A 14,488-nucleotide genomic window follows, 5' to 3' on the forward strand; every position below is an offset into this window, starting at 1 on the left:
AAATGGATCAAAGAACTTCACATAAAACCAGAGACACTCAAACTTATAGAGGAGAAAGTGGGGAAAAGCCTTGAAGATATGGGCACAGGAGAAAAATTCCTGAACAGAACAGCAATGGCTTGTGCTGTAAGATCGAGAATTGACAAATGGGACCTAATGAAACTCCAAAGTTTCTGCAAGGCAAAAGACACCGTCAATAAGACAAAAAGACCACCAACAGATTGGGAAAGGATCTTTACCTATCCTAAATCAGATAGGGGACTAATATCCAACATATATAAAGAACTCAAGAAGGTGGACTTCAGAAAAGCAAATAACCCCATTAAAAAATGGGGCTCAGAACTGAACAAAGATTTCTCATCTGAGGAATACCGAATGGCAGAGAAGCACCTGGAAAAATGTTCAACATCCTTAATCATCAGGGAAATGCAAATCAAAACAACCCTGAGATTCCACCTCACACCAGTCAGAACGGCTAAGATAAAAAATTCAGGTGACAGCAGATGCTGGGGTGGATGTGGAGAAAGAGGAACACTCCTCCATTGTTGGTGGGATTGCAGGCTTGTACAACCACTCTGGAAATCCGTCTGGCGGTTCCTCAGAAAATTGGACATAGTACTACCGGAGGATCCAGCAATACCTCTTCTGGGCATATATCCAGAAGATGCCTCAACTGGTATGAAAGACACATGCTCCACTATGTTCATAGCAGCCTTATTTATAATAGCCAGAAGCTGGAAAGAACCCAGATGCCCCTCAACAGAGGAATGGATACAGAAAATATGATACATCTACACAATGGAATACTACTCAGCTATTAAAAAGAATGAATTTATGAAATTCCTAGCCAAATGGATGGACCTGGAGGGCATCATCTTGAGTGAGGTTACACATTCACAAAGGAACTCACACAATATTTACTCACTGATAAGTGGATATTAGCCCAAAACCTAGGATACCCAAGATATAAGATACAATTTCCTAAACACATGAAACTCAAGAAAAATTAAGACTGAAGTGTGGACACTATGCCCCTCCTTAGAAGTGGGAACAAAACACCCTTGGAAGGAGTTACAGAGACAAAGTTTGGAGCTGAGGTGAAAGGATGGACCATGTAGAGACTGCCATATCCAGGGATCCACCCCATAATCAGCATCCAAACGCTGACACCATTGCATACACTAGCAAGATTTTATCGAAAGGACCCAGATGTAGCTGTCTCTTGTGAGACTATGCCGGGGCCTAGCAAACACAGAAGTGGATGCTCACAGTCAGCTATTGGATGGATCACAGGGCTCCCAATGGAGGAGCTAGAGAAAGTACCCAAGGAGCTAAAGGGATCTGCAATCCTATAGGTGGATCAACATTATGAACTAACCAGTACCCCTGAGCTCTTGACTCTAGCTGCATATGTATCAAAAGATGGCGTAGTCGGCCATCACTGGAAAGAGAGGCCCATTGGACACGCAAACTTTATATGCCCCAGAACAGGGGAACGCCAGGGCCAAAAAGGGGGAGTGTGCGGGTAGGGGAGTGGGGGTGAGTTGGTATGGGGGACTTTTGGTATAGCATTGGAAATGTAAATGAACTAAATACCTAATTAAAAAAATTAAAAAAAAAAAACAAGTTTGATGCTCGATCCATACTACCTCATGTAGAGTCTGTCCGACAATTCCCGCCAACTCCTTTTCCACCTGCAACCAGAGATCTGTTCCACGCAGACAGGGACTAAAGAGGGTCTGAGGCATAGAAGGACTGCAGTACCAACAGTTTCCTGACATGTGTGAACCACTGTGTGATACAACAGCAGAACACATTATTTTTCAAGTACATTGGAACATTGGGTAATTTAGGTAGTAGGTCCCAAAGGGTGACAAAGTACTTCTGCTGAGGTAGTTGAAGGCTCCTGGAAAAAAACAAACTCATTTATTGAATAAGGACAATAACTTTCCAAATGCATGACCACTAGAAATTTGTTGTGTTTTGCAATCTAAGAAACAACTGGTTCTTGATACATCTTTCATGCTGAGGTTTTCCCAGTGCCATGATGTGTAAGGACTAAGGGTTAACTTTTTTTTTTCTACAACCAAATCCTGCCCCCTTGAAGATTTCTGGGGTGGTTAGTGTGCCACCGCTCTGTCAGTGGCCACAACTTATTTTTGTAGAACTTTAAAATTTTCATTTTAACAACAGCTCTCATAGAACTGCTCTTGTCAGTATGTTTGCTTTTGTGCTTGCCTTTTGGTGACAAAATTTGCATTGATCTATATCTTTGAGGCGCCATAAAGCAAGAGAAATTTTATTCCTCTTTTTGCCTAGATACAGTATAATAAGCCTAAAATACTGCTGAGCTACATGGTTGAGGTTCACTAAAGTGTACGCTAAATTTGGGATCTTGAGTTGACAAATGGCAGTGTGATCCTCATTTTAAAATTCCAGCATTACAGTAATGTTGCATTACCAGAAGTGGAGGGCAGTTTCTTTTTGCCTTTGTTCAGATTCCTCTATCCCTAACTATATGCCACTCCACTCCATACCTCAGGCAAGCAGGAAAAAAGATGAGAGGTGTCATGCTATGTTTGGCCAGCAGATGTCAGAAGGGAAGCATTGGTTATGGGAGGAGTAAACTTGGGAGAGGGATCAATCCAGACTGAGCAAACAACTCCTGGGACAGAGGTTTCCACACACTTTCACCTGTGAGACAAGGTGCTTTGCCACTATTCTCACAGCATGGCAAGAGCTTCTGTACACATGGAGTAAAAGAAACACTTTTCCATAGCTCTTACACTTTTTTTCTGGTCTTTCCTTTTGTGTTTGAAGGCTATTCTACTTTTGTAATACAGCCTCTTTACTCATCTCTTCTTGCTGTTTTCTATGGAATCCACTCCATGTGTTACTAGTTTCAGATATTGTGCTTCCAGTTTTGTATGCATATTTGTTTTATAAAGATTCCAATAGTCAAAAAATTTAATTTTATCCATGCATTTACCTATCTTATATTTTGAATATTAAATGTTCCTGTGAAGAAAGGCATCAAAGGTTCTATGTAGGGCCCTCTTTCAGTTCTCTGGGTTATAAAGTTAGAAGTGGAATTTCTGGTCAGTGGTTAACCCAAGTTCCTAAGTCCCCCAAGATTTCAGGATGGGTGTCAGTGTATCTGAGTTTGCTTCTCAGTGTCTGCCCTTCTGTCTGGGAGCCTTTCCTCAGCAAATCACTGATATTTGAATCCTTGAATCAGGCTTTGCTCCAGAGAGCTCCAAATACAGGGCACTGCTGGGTGCAAAGACATCTTCAGTAGAGTCTGGAATGAGGTCTGTCCTACTGGAGTTTTAGCAATATTTATTTAATATGCCACTTTACTCTTGTTTCATGGTCTGTAATAAGATTTGTACTTAAAAGCCATACTGTACTTATGCAGACAGATCAGATACTATCAGAACCCCTTTCAAAGGAAGGCAATACTCATGTGTTCTCCATGCCCTGCAGTATTTTTTCTTTAGTTATCTGTTTTTATGAATGATCACCAGTCTTCCCAACACGTCTTCTTGTCTCCCAGGGTTTCCTTGTTACAAGGGACTACCTGCCTCATTTTTAGAAAATGAAAGGAAGGATAAAAAGCAAAGTAGGCGAGAGAGAAGTCTCTGTGGATACGAGCTCTTGCCTTTTTAGAGTAATGGAGATTACTGCCCAGCACCTACATCAAGAGGCTTTCAGCTGCCTGTAATTGCTGCTTCTCATGATCTGATACCTTCTTCTGGCCACAGCAAGGAGCCACAGCTATCCGTGCATACTGCTCCCTCCAATATATACAGAGAAACAAACCCAAACCAGTTGAATAAACAGACAAACAAACAAACAAACAAACAAACAAACAAACCCGCCTTTTTATTTTAAAGAGGAAAAGAAATGAGAAAAGACCTCCAAGAAACTCACTAGGCCAGAGGAATACCCTGTCCTCCCTATCTACCATTAAAGATGTCTTCAGTTTCTTTCTTCATAGAACTATCTTTAGTTTATTGTTAAGGAGCACTGTTAAGTAAAACTAAGGGAAACAACTTGGAATACACAGAATGTATCATAAGGGTTTCCAGGCAAGGCTTTCCTATGCTGAGCTTGCTGTAGTTCCTTTAGTTGTCAAGTCCTGTATTGTCCCTCTCTCCACTTCCAGCGTAGGCCTGTGCTCCTCAAACATCTTTCCATTCCTTAAGGGATTAGAACTGAAGGCATGCCTCCTTGTCCATCACACTTAGAGCAGAAACTCAGAAGCCATGTTTGTAGCATTAGAGACAAAGTTCACAAGGTGGGAGCCAAACTTGACAAAACACCTGCAGCAAGTCAGGGACACACCAGGTACTTTTCTGTCCAGGGACACTTTGTCCCCTGATAACTGAAATGGCTCAGAGTCACCAGCTATTAGACAGTCAAAGTGACTTAAAGTATTTTCTCTGTCTGTAAAGTCATAGATTTTGCAGTATCTTTCTGGTCTGTGTTTAGCCTTAATGAGAAAAACATCTTTTGATGCCTGGCTCTGAGGTCATCTCCTAAACTTTCTGAATGGGTGCATTTCCATGAGACTACAAGTGTGAAGATATGGAAGGAGGCACAGCACACAGCTCCTATATGCTCTTGCTGTATCTATGGGACCTTGTTCAAGTTTTCACAGATTCCAGGTCATTTTAGATGCCCATTTGCGTTTTAGGATTAACTTCAACATTAGGATGGGAGTATATTTTGATAATCACTTCTTTCCATGGTGTATTTAATACTGCCTTCATGATCATTTATACAATATGGAAAGCTCAGGAGCTAAAGCAAATAGAACTAAAGCCAGACTTGGTTTTGAACAGAATTTAAAGGAGCTCATAGTATTTTATAATGAAAAATTAGCATACAATAAAATCTTATCATTAAGGGGATTTTAAAGAATAAATGTTAAGAATTATATTAGTACATTATCTGGAATATCCATAAATGCAGTGGTGATTAAAGAGGAGGCTCTGGTGTTGGTCCTTTAGCACTGGGATTGTGGTGCCCTGGGTGTGGCTTCCCACATCACTCTCCTCTGAACACAGGAAGATCTTTCAGTTTCATCAGTTCCCACACCTTTTTTCATAGTGCATCTATTACTTTTGTCTTTGCATGTGGGCTTCAGGTATAGGAATGCTCACCTGCTTGGTCCCTCCATGTCTCTCACAGTCTTTTCTGGTCTTTCATTACTTCTTCTGTCGAGGTCTCCTCTACTTTGGTAACCCAGTTTGCTTCACTTACTTCTTCAATTCTGTTCAATTCATTCCATGAGTTCCTAGTTTTAGATATTTATTTTCTGATTTTTATGTGTACATTTATATATGTGTGCTTTTTAAAGATTCCAATAGTTAAAATCCCCATTATTTTCATTTGTTTCTCTATTTTCTTTCAAAAATTAAAATTATTTAAGTGCCTTTCTGAACTGTTTGTGGATGTCTTTCTATTGCCTGTTTTTTTGGGTTTTAGTAATTTGATATTTTCCAAAACATGCCACCTGATATATTTAAAAATTTCCTATATTGAAGTTGAGTTTTAGAAACTGAACTTAAGAGCCTGTGAAGATGGCTCAGTGGTTAAGAGTAATGACTCCTCTTACAGAGGTCCTGAGTTCAGTTTCCAGCAACCACACGATGGTTCAGAACCATCTGTAATGGGATCTGATGCGGTATTGAGTTGTGTCTGAAGACAGGGACAGTATACTCACACATATAAAATAAATAAACATTAAATAAATAAAACACTATTAAGATATAGAAAAGGAAGTCAGTGTGCATAGCTTTGTGGTATGACACTTGCAGGCACCATCATTGGGAAATGAGAGGTTTGAAGGTAATGGAGGTGAGTTCAGCTAGAGCTTGAGAAGAGCTGTGGGACCTCTACTCATACATCTGTAAGAGCACTGTGCAGTCATAATAAGCTTTCTTCTTTCACAACTCTAGTGTCCCAGTGGTTTTTCAGTTCCATGCCACCAATATACAGGTCATATGTTTCTCCTATTTCTCTATTGCTCCTTGACTTGTAAGTTTGAAAATTCAAGAGTTACCAGGAAAATCCTCATCTGTACTAGGATTTACCCAGATATCCAGGTACTCACTGAGGACACACTGAGCAGACACTGGTGTCTCCTGTGCGCTAGGCCCATATCCTCATAATCCAAAGGAGTATGTTCAGTTTTATCATCTCCATTTTTTTTATGATTTTAATTTTTTAAAAAATATTTTTTATTAGATATTTTCTCATTTACATTTCCAATGCTATCCCAAAAGTCCCACATACCCTCCCCGCAACTCCCTTACCCACCCACTCCCACTTTTTGGACCTGGCATTCCCCTGTACTGGGCATATAAAGTTTGCATGTACAATGTGCCTCTCTTTCCAGTGATGACCTACTAGGCTATCTTTTGATACATATGCAGCTCGAGTCAAGAGCTCCGGGGTACTGGTTAGTTCATAATGTTGTTCTACCTATAGAGTTGCAGATCCCTTTAGCTCCTTGGGTACTTTCTCTTGCTCCTCCATTGGGGGCCCGGTGATCCATCCAATAGCTGACTGTGAGCATCCACTTCTGTGTTTGCTAGGCCCCGGCATAGTCTCACAAGAGACAGCTATATTAGGGTCCTTTCAATAAAATCTTGCTAGTGTATGCAATGGTGTCAGCGTTTGGAAGCTGATTATGGGGTGGATCCCTGGATGTGGCAATCACTAGATGGTCCATCCTTTTGTCTCAGCTCAAAACTTTGTCTCTGTAACTCCTGCCATGGGTGTTTTGTTCCCAATTCTAAGAAGGGGCAAAGTGTCCACACTTTGGTCTTCGTCCTTGAGTTTCATGTTTTGCAAATTGAAACTTATATCTTGGGTATTCTAAGTTTCTGGGCTAATATCCACTTATCAGTGAGTACATATCATTTGAGTTCTTTTGTGATTGGGTTACCTTACTCAGGATAATGCCCTCTAGGTCCAACCATTTGCCTACAAATTTCATAAATTCATTCTTTTTAATAGCTGAGTAGTACTCCATTGTGTAAATGTATCACATTTTTGTATCCATTTCTCTGTTGAGGGGCATCTGGGTTCTTTCCAGCTTCTGGCTAATATAAATAAGGCTGCTATGAACATAGTGGAACATGGGTCTCTCTTACTAGTTGGAACATCTTCTGGATATATGACCAGGAGAGGTATTGCAGGATCCTCCAGTAGTACTATGTCCAATTTTCTGAGGAACAACCAGACTGATTTCCAAAGTTATTGTAAAAGCTTGCAATCTCACCAACAATGGAGGAGTGTTCCTCTTTCTCCACATACTCACCAACATCTGCTGTCACCTGAATTTTTGATCTTAGCTATTCTGACTGGTGTGAAAGGGAATTTCAGGGTTGTTTTGATTTGGATTTCCCTGATGATTAAGGATGCTGAACATTTTTTCAGGTGTTTCTCAGCCATTCGGTATTCCTCAGGTGAGAATTCTTTGTTTAGCTCTGAGCCCCATTTTTTGATGGGGTTATTTGTTTTTCTGGAGTCTTGAGTTCTTTATATATAATGGATATTATTCCCCTATCTGATTTAGGATAGGTAAAGATCCTTTCCCAATCTGTTGGTGGCATTTTTGTCTTATTGAAGGTGTCTTTTGCCTTACAGAAGCTTTGCAGTTTCAACAGGTCCCATTTGTCAATTCTCGATATTACAGCACAAGCCATTGCTGTTATATTCAGAGATTTTTCCCCTGTGCCCATATCTTCGAGGATTTTCCCCACTTTCTCCTCTATAAGTTTCATTGTCTCTGGTTTTATGTGGAGCACCTTGATCTACTTAGATTTGACCTTAGTACAAGGAGATAGGAATGGATCAAATTGCATTCTTCTACATGATAACCACCAGTTGTGCCAGCACCATTTTCAGAAAATGCTGTCTTTTCTCCACTGGATGGTTTTTAGCTCCCTTGTTGAAGATCAAGTTACCATAGGTGTGTGGGCTCATTTCTGGGTCTTCAATTCTACTTCATTGGTCTACTTGTCTGTAGCTATACCAGTACCATGCAGTTTTTGTTTTTTGTTTTTATCACAATTGCTCTGTAGTAAAGCTTTAGGTCAGGCATGGTGATTCCACCAGAGGTTCTTTTATCCTTGAGAAGAGTTTTTGCTATCCTAGGTTTTTTGTTCTTCCAGATGAATTTGCAGATTGCTCTTTCTAATTCGTTGAAGAATTGAGTTGGAATTTTGATGGGGATTGCATTAAATCTGTAGATTGCTTTTGTCAAGATAGCCATCTTTACAATGTTGATCCTGCCAATCCAGGAGCATGGGAGATCTTTCCATCTTCTGAGATCTTCTTTAATTTCTTTCTTCAGAGACTTGAAGTTCTTACCATACAGATCTTTCACTTCCTTAGTTAGAGTCACGCCAAGGTATTTTATATTATTTGTGACTATTGAGAAGTGTGTTGTTTCCCTAATTTCTTTTTCAGCCTGTTTATTCTTTGTGTAGAGAAAGGCCATTGACTTGTTTGAGTCAATTTTATATCCAGCTACTTCACTAAAGCTGTTTATCAGGTTTAGGTGTTTTATGGTGGAATTTTTAGGATCACTTATATATACTATCCTATCATCTGCAAAAAGTGTTATTTTGACTTCTTCTTTTCCAATTTGTATTCCCTTGGTCTCCTTTTGTTGTCGAATTGCTCTGGCTAGGACTTCAAGTACAATGTTGAATAGGTAGGGAGAAATTGGCAGACTTGTCTAGACCCTGATTTTAGTGGTTTTGCTTCCAGCTTCTCACCATTTACTTTGGTGTTGGCTACTGGTTTGCTGTAGATTGCTTTTATCTTGGTTAGGTATGGGCCTTGAATTCCTGATGTTTCTAAGACTTTTACCATGAATGGGTGTTGGATTTTGTCAAATGCTTTCTCCCCGTCTAAGGAGATGATCATGTGTTTTTTGTATTTGAGTTTGTTTATATAATGGATTACATTGATGGATTTCTGTATATTAAACCTTCCCTGTATCCCTGGAATAAAACCTACTTGGTCAGGATGGATGATTTTTTTAATGTGTTCTTGGGTTCGGTTAGCGAGAATTTTACTATTTTTGCATCGATATTCATAAGGGAAATTGGTCTGAAGAACTCTATCTTTGTTGGATCTTTCGGTGGTTTAGGTATCAGAGTAATTGTGGCTTCATAGAATAAGTTGGGTAGAGTACCTTCTGTTTCTATTTTGTTGAATAGTTTGTGAAGAACTGGGATTAGATCTTCTTTGAAGGTGTGATAGAACTCTACACTAACCCATCTGGTCCTGGGCTTTTTTTGGTGGGGAGACTGTTAAAGGTTGCCTCTATTTCTTTAGGGGATATGGGACTTTTTAGATCGTTAACTTGATCCTGATTTAAATTTGGTACCTGGTATCTGTCAAGAAATTTGTCCATTTCGTCCAGGTTTTCCAGTTTTGTTGAGTATAGCCTTTTGTAGCAGGATCTAATGGTGTTTGGATTTCTTCTTTTTTTTTTTTTTTGGTTTTTCGAGACAGGGTTTCTCTGTATAGCCCTGGCATCCTGGAACTCACTTTGTAGACCAGGCTGGCTTCGAACTCAGAAATCTGCCTGCTTCTGCCTCCCAACTACTGGGACTAAAGGCATGCACCACTACTGCTGGGCTTTCTTCGGGATCTGTTGTTATGTCTCCCTTTTCATTTCTAATTTTGTTAATTAGGATGCTATCCCTGTGCCCTCTCGTGACTCTGGGTAGGGTTTATCTATCTTGTTCATTTTCTCAAAGAACTGGTTCCTCATTTGGTTGATTCTTTGCATAGTTCTTGTTTCCACTTGGTTGATTTCGCCCCTGAGTTTGATTATTTCCTACCATCTACTCCTTTTGGGTGAATTTGTTTCCTTTTGTTCTAGAGCTTTTAGGTGTGTTGTCAATCTGTTAGTGTGTGTTCTCTCTAGTTTCTTTTTGGAGGCACTCAGAGCTATGTGTTTTCCTCTTAGAAATGCTTTCATAGTGTCCCATAAGTTTGGGTATGTTGTGGCTTCATTTTCATTAAACTAAAAAGTCTTTAATTTCTTTCTTTATTCCTTCCTTAAGCAAGGTATCATTGAGAAGAGTGTTGTTCATTTTCCACGTGAATGTTGGCTTTCCATTATTTATGTTGTTATTGAAGATCAGCCTTAGTCCATGGTGGTCTCATAGGATGCATGGGACCATTTCAATATTTTTGTATCTGTTGAGGCCTGTTTTGTGACCAATTATATGGTCAATTTTGGAGAAAGTACCATGAGGTGCTGAGAAGAAGGTATATCCTTTTGTTTTAGGATAAAATGTTCTGTAGATATCTGTCAGGTCCATTTGTTTCATAACTTCTCTTAGTTTCACTGTGTCCCTGTTTAGTTTCTGTTTCCATGATCTGTCCATTTATGAAGGTGGTGTGTTGAAGTCTCCCACTATTATTGTGTGAGGTGCAATGTGTGCTTTGAGCTTTACTAATGTGTCTTTAATGAATATGGCTGCCCTTGCATTTGGAGCATAGATAATCAGGATTGAGAGTTCCTCTTGGAGGAGGTTACCTTTGATGAGTATGAAGTGTCACTCTTTTTTGATAACCTTGGGTTGGAAGTCGATTTTATTCGATATTAGAATGGCTACTCCAGCTTGTTTCTTCATACCTTTTGCTTGGAAAATTGTTTTCCAGCCTTTCATTCTGAGGTAGTGTCTGTCTTTTTCCCTTATATGGGTTTCCTGTAAGCAGCAGAATGTTGGGTCCTGTTTGTATGGCCAGTCTGATAGTTTATGTCTTTTTATTGGGGAATTGAGTCCATTGTTATTAAGAGGTAATAAGGAAAAGTAATTGTTGCTTCCTATTATTTTTGTTGTTAGAGTTGGCATTCTGTTCTTGTGGCTGTCTTCTTTTAGGTTTGTTGAGGGATTACTTTCTTGCTCTTTCTAGGGCATGGTTTCCGTCCTTGTATTGTTTTTTTTTTCTGTTATTATCCTTTGAAGGGCTGTATTCATGGAAAGATAATGTGTGAAATTGGTTTTGTCGTGGAATGCTTTGGTTTCTTCTTCTATGGTAATTGAGAGTTTGGCTGGGTATAGTAGCCTGGGCTGGCATTTGTGTTCTCTTAGTGTCTGTATAACATCTGTCCAGAATATTCTGGCTTTCATAATCTCTGCTGAAATGTCTGGTGTAATTCTGATAGGTCTGCCTTTATATGTTACTTGACTTTTTTCCGTACTGCTTTTAATATTCTATCTTTATTTAGTGCATTTGATGTTCTGATTATTATGTGTCGGGTGAAATTTCTTTTCTTGTCCAGTCTATTTGGAGTTCTGTAGGCTTCTTGTATGTTCATGGGCATCTCTTTCATTAGGTTTGGGAAATTTTCTTCTATAATTTTGTTGAAGATATTTGCTGGCCCTTTAAGTTGTTATCTTCATTCTCATCTACTCCTATTATCCGTAGGTTTGGTCTTCTCATTGTGTCCTAGATTTCCTGGATGTTTTGAGTTAGGATCTTTTTGCTATTTGTATTTTCTTTGATTGTTGTGCTGATGTTCTCTATGGAATCTTCTTCACCTGACTTTCTCTCTTCCATCCCCTGTATCTATTGCTGATGCTCACATCAATGGTTCCAGATTTCTTTCCTAGGTTTTGTATCTCCAGTGTTGCCTCACTTTGGGTTTTTATTGTGTCTACTTCCCTTTTAGGTCTTGGATGGTTTTATTCAATTCCATCACCTGTTTGGTCGTGTTTTCGTGCAATTCTTTAAAGGATTTTGGTGCTTCCTTTTTAAGGTCTTCTACCTGTTCACAGTGTTCTCCTGTATTTCTTTAAGGGAATTATTAAAGTCCTTCTTGATGTTCTCTACCTTCATCATGAGATATGCTTTTAAATCAGGGACTATTTTTTCGGGTGTGTTGGGGTGCACAGGACTGGGTGGCGTGGGAGTGCTGCGTTATGATGATGGTGAGTGGTCTTGGTTTCTGTTATTAAGATTCTTACGTTTGCCTTTTTCCATCTGGTAATCTCTGGAGTTAGTTGTAGTTGTCTCTGGCTAGAGCTTGTTCCTCAGGTGATTATGTTAGCCTCTATCAGCTGACCTCGGAGACTAGCTCTCTCCTGAGATTCAGTGTTCAGAGTACTCTCTGCAGGCAAGCTCTCCTCTTGCTGGGAAGGTGCCCAGATATCTGGTGTTCGTACCTGTCTCTTGGCAGAAGCTGTGTTCCACTCACCAGAGGTCTTAAGATCCCATGGAGGGTTCTGTGGGTACCTTGCGGGTGTCCGCAGACTCTGCACTCAAGGTACCCCAGTGCTGGCATGGACTGGAAGGTACTTGTGACCCTGATCAGGTGGGGTTTTCTGCTTCCCTAATTAATGCAGTCTCAGGTCCCGTGCGATTGGTTTGGAGCAGAAGCTGTAATCCACTCACCAGAGGTCATAAGATCCTGTGGAGGGTCCTGTGGGTACCTTGCAGGTGTCTGCAGACTCTGCGCCCAAGGTGCCCCGGTGCTGGTGTGGACTGCAAGGGCATCTCCATTGTTTTTACAAGCACAGGAACAGAGATAGAGCTAGAGGGGTTGTGGGAGGTATTTAGGCTCAGGTCTAAATTCAGCATGTTTTTCAAACATCCCAGCCTCCAAAACAACTTCTTCCCTCAGTGACTGGCAGCATGGAGGGCTGCATTACTACTCAGTTTCTTACTATTCTACATATAGACTCTATAATCTATGTTTCCATTTTGCTTGCTACAAGCTCTGCATTACATGCCTATTGAATTTCTTTAAAATTTTCAAAAACAGATTACTATTTTTGAAATTAGAACTCTGAATAATGGTCAAGATGAACTGAAATGATTCAATATTAATCAATGAAAGACATAATCAGTATTAGTGATGAATCGTGATACATTTAGCTTCTAATTTCTCCTTGCATTAAAAATTAGAAAATTTGATATTGATTCTGATATACATGTTAGAAAAATTGTAGGACTTTGAATATGGTGGTGAAATTACTGAGTGCTTACATCTTTCTCAGAAGATGGGTGAAGCTCACCTATGTACCAATTTGTTTCTATCCTGGAGCATAAGGAAATTGATGTGGTGACAGTGTGGTGAGCATAGACAAGTTCTGTAGGTAGGACACCCTCATGGTCCTCGCTCCCCACAGTTTCATTGAGTTTAGGAAATTTGATGTATTTAGACTCAGGCTGTGTGTCCTGATTTATTAGAGTTGTCAGAAATCTTCACACAGGCTGTGCATAATTAATTTGCTAAGTGACCGCTCAGATTTTCTACTTGAGGAAATATGATAGCCCTAAAATTATTCAAGGTTACATTCTGAGGTGTCAAACATAGGCTCCCTGTTCTATAAATTATAAATTCCACCCTCAAAGAAAATTTATGTAAGTTTTAATTAACATAAAACACATTAGAGAAAAAGTTATTTAGCATTATTATCACTACTGAATAATGCAGACCTCTGGAGATTAGCATTACAACATAAAACAACATTGTTCCTCAAAAATGTCAGTAGAAAAATCCGTCTTACCCACCTGTTATCAATGTGTCACTTGACGTCTTCAATTATACATTTCTCCTCTCGCTCTCCAGCATGGAAATAAAAAACAGCTGAAAATGAAAAGCTAAAACATAAAAGAATTGTCTGAATTTGCATATCTACATCATTAGCTACTCTGAGGTCCCGTCTTTGAAATGGAGCAGTTAAAGGTGACTGTTTCCTAGGTGTTTGCACTTCACTGTAGTTTTCTAAAATTGACTTTTGTGAGAATTGACATTTGGTGCCTACACCCAGGCAGATAAGTGCAGCAAACTCAAATGAACCAGATTAAAATACCAGTTAGATTTTTGGTATTTCCCGAGGTAATGAAGAGTTCTTTTTGATCTTGTTTTTAAAGATGTTGTGATAGAGTGATAGTTATTGTCTGGGCATTCAGTTGGAGGAAACAGTTCAATGTATTCTCTTAGAAAATATTCCCTCATCCAAGGTTCTGGGAATAAAGATGGTAGAAAAGATCTTGCAAGTTAAAAAATGAGGAAACTGGTTGTGAATATAAATATTCTAGAAAGAGCATAGGTAGACCATAAAGTTTTACCAATATGACCCACAAAATATGATCTGAATAAGTATTACTGCCCTGGAAGCATGGAAGGAAGAAAACTTGCAAAGCTTCTAGCCTACATAGTCATTTACAGGAGACTATAAATCTCCTGTAAGGAATGGAGGATGTTGTCATAGCCAGGGAAGGGAACAAATATTGGCCAGTTCATACCAAACAATAAGCCATCAGACCATAAATACATGTAATTTTACATGGTCTCTACAGTTAATATTTCAAAATGTAGATGTATATACAAATACATATATGTACTCAGTAAGCATTAATGAAATATAAGGACATGCGTATTTTAGGAGTGTATGGAGGTGCTATAACTGGTGTTCTGGACACAGGAAATATA

The sequence above is a fragment of the Mus musculus genome, chromosome 5 (genome assembly GCF_000001635.26).
Source record: "Mus musculus strain C57BL/6J chromosome 5, GRCm38.p6 C57BL/6J".
Classification (NCBI taxonomy): Eukaryota; Metazoa; Chordata; class Mammalia; order Rodentia; family Muridae; genus Mus; species Mus musculus.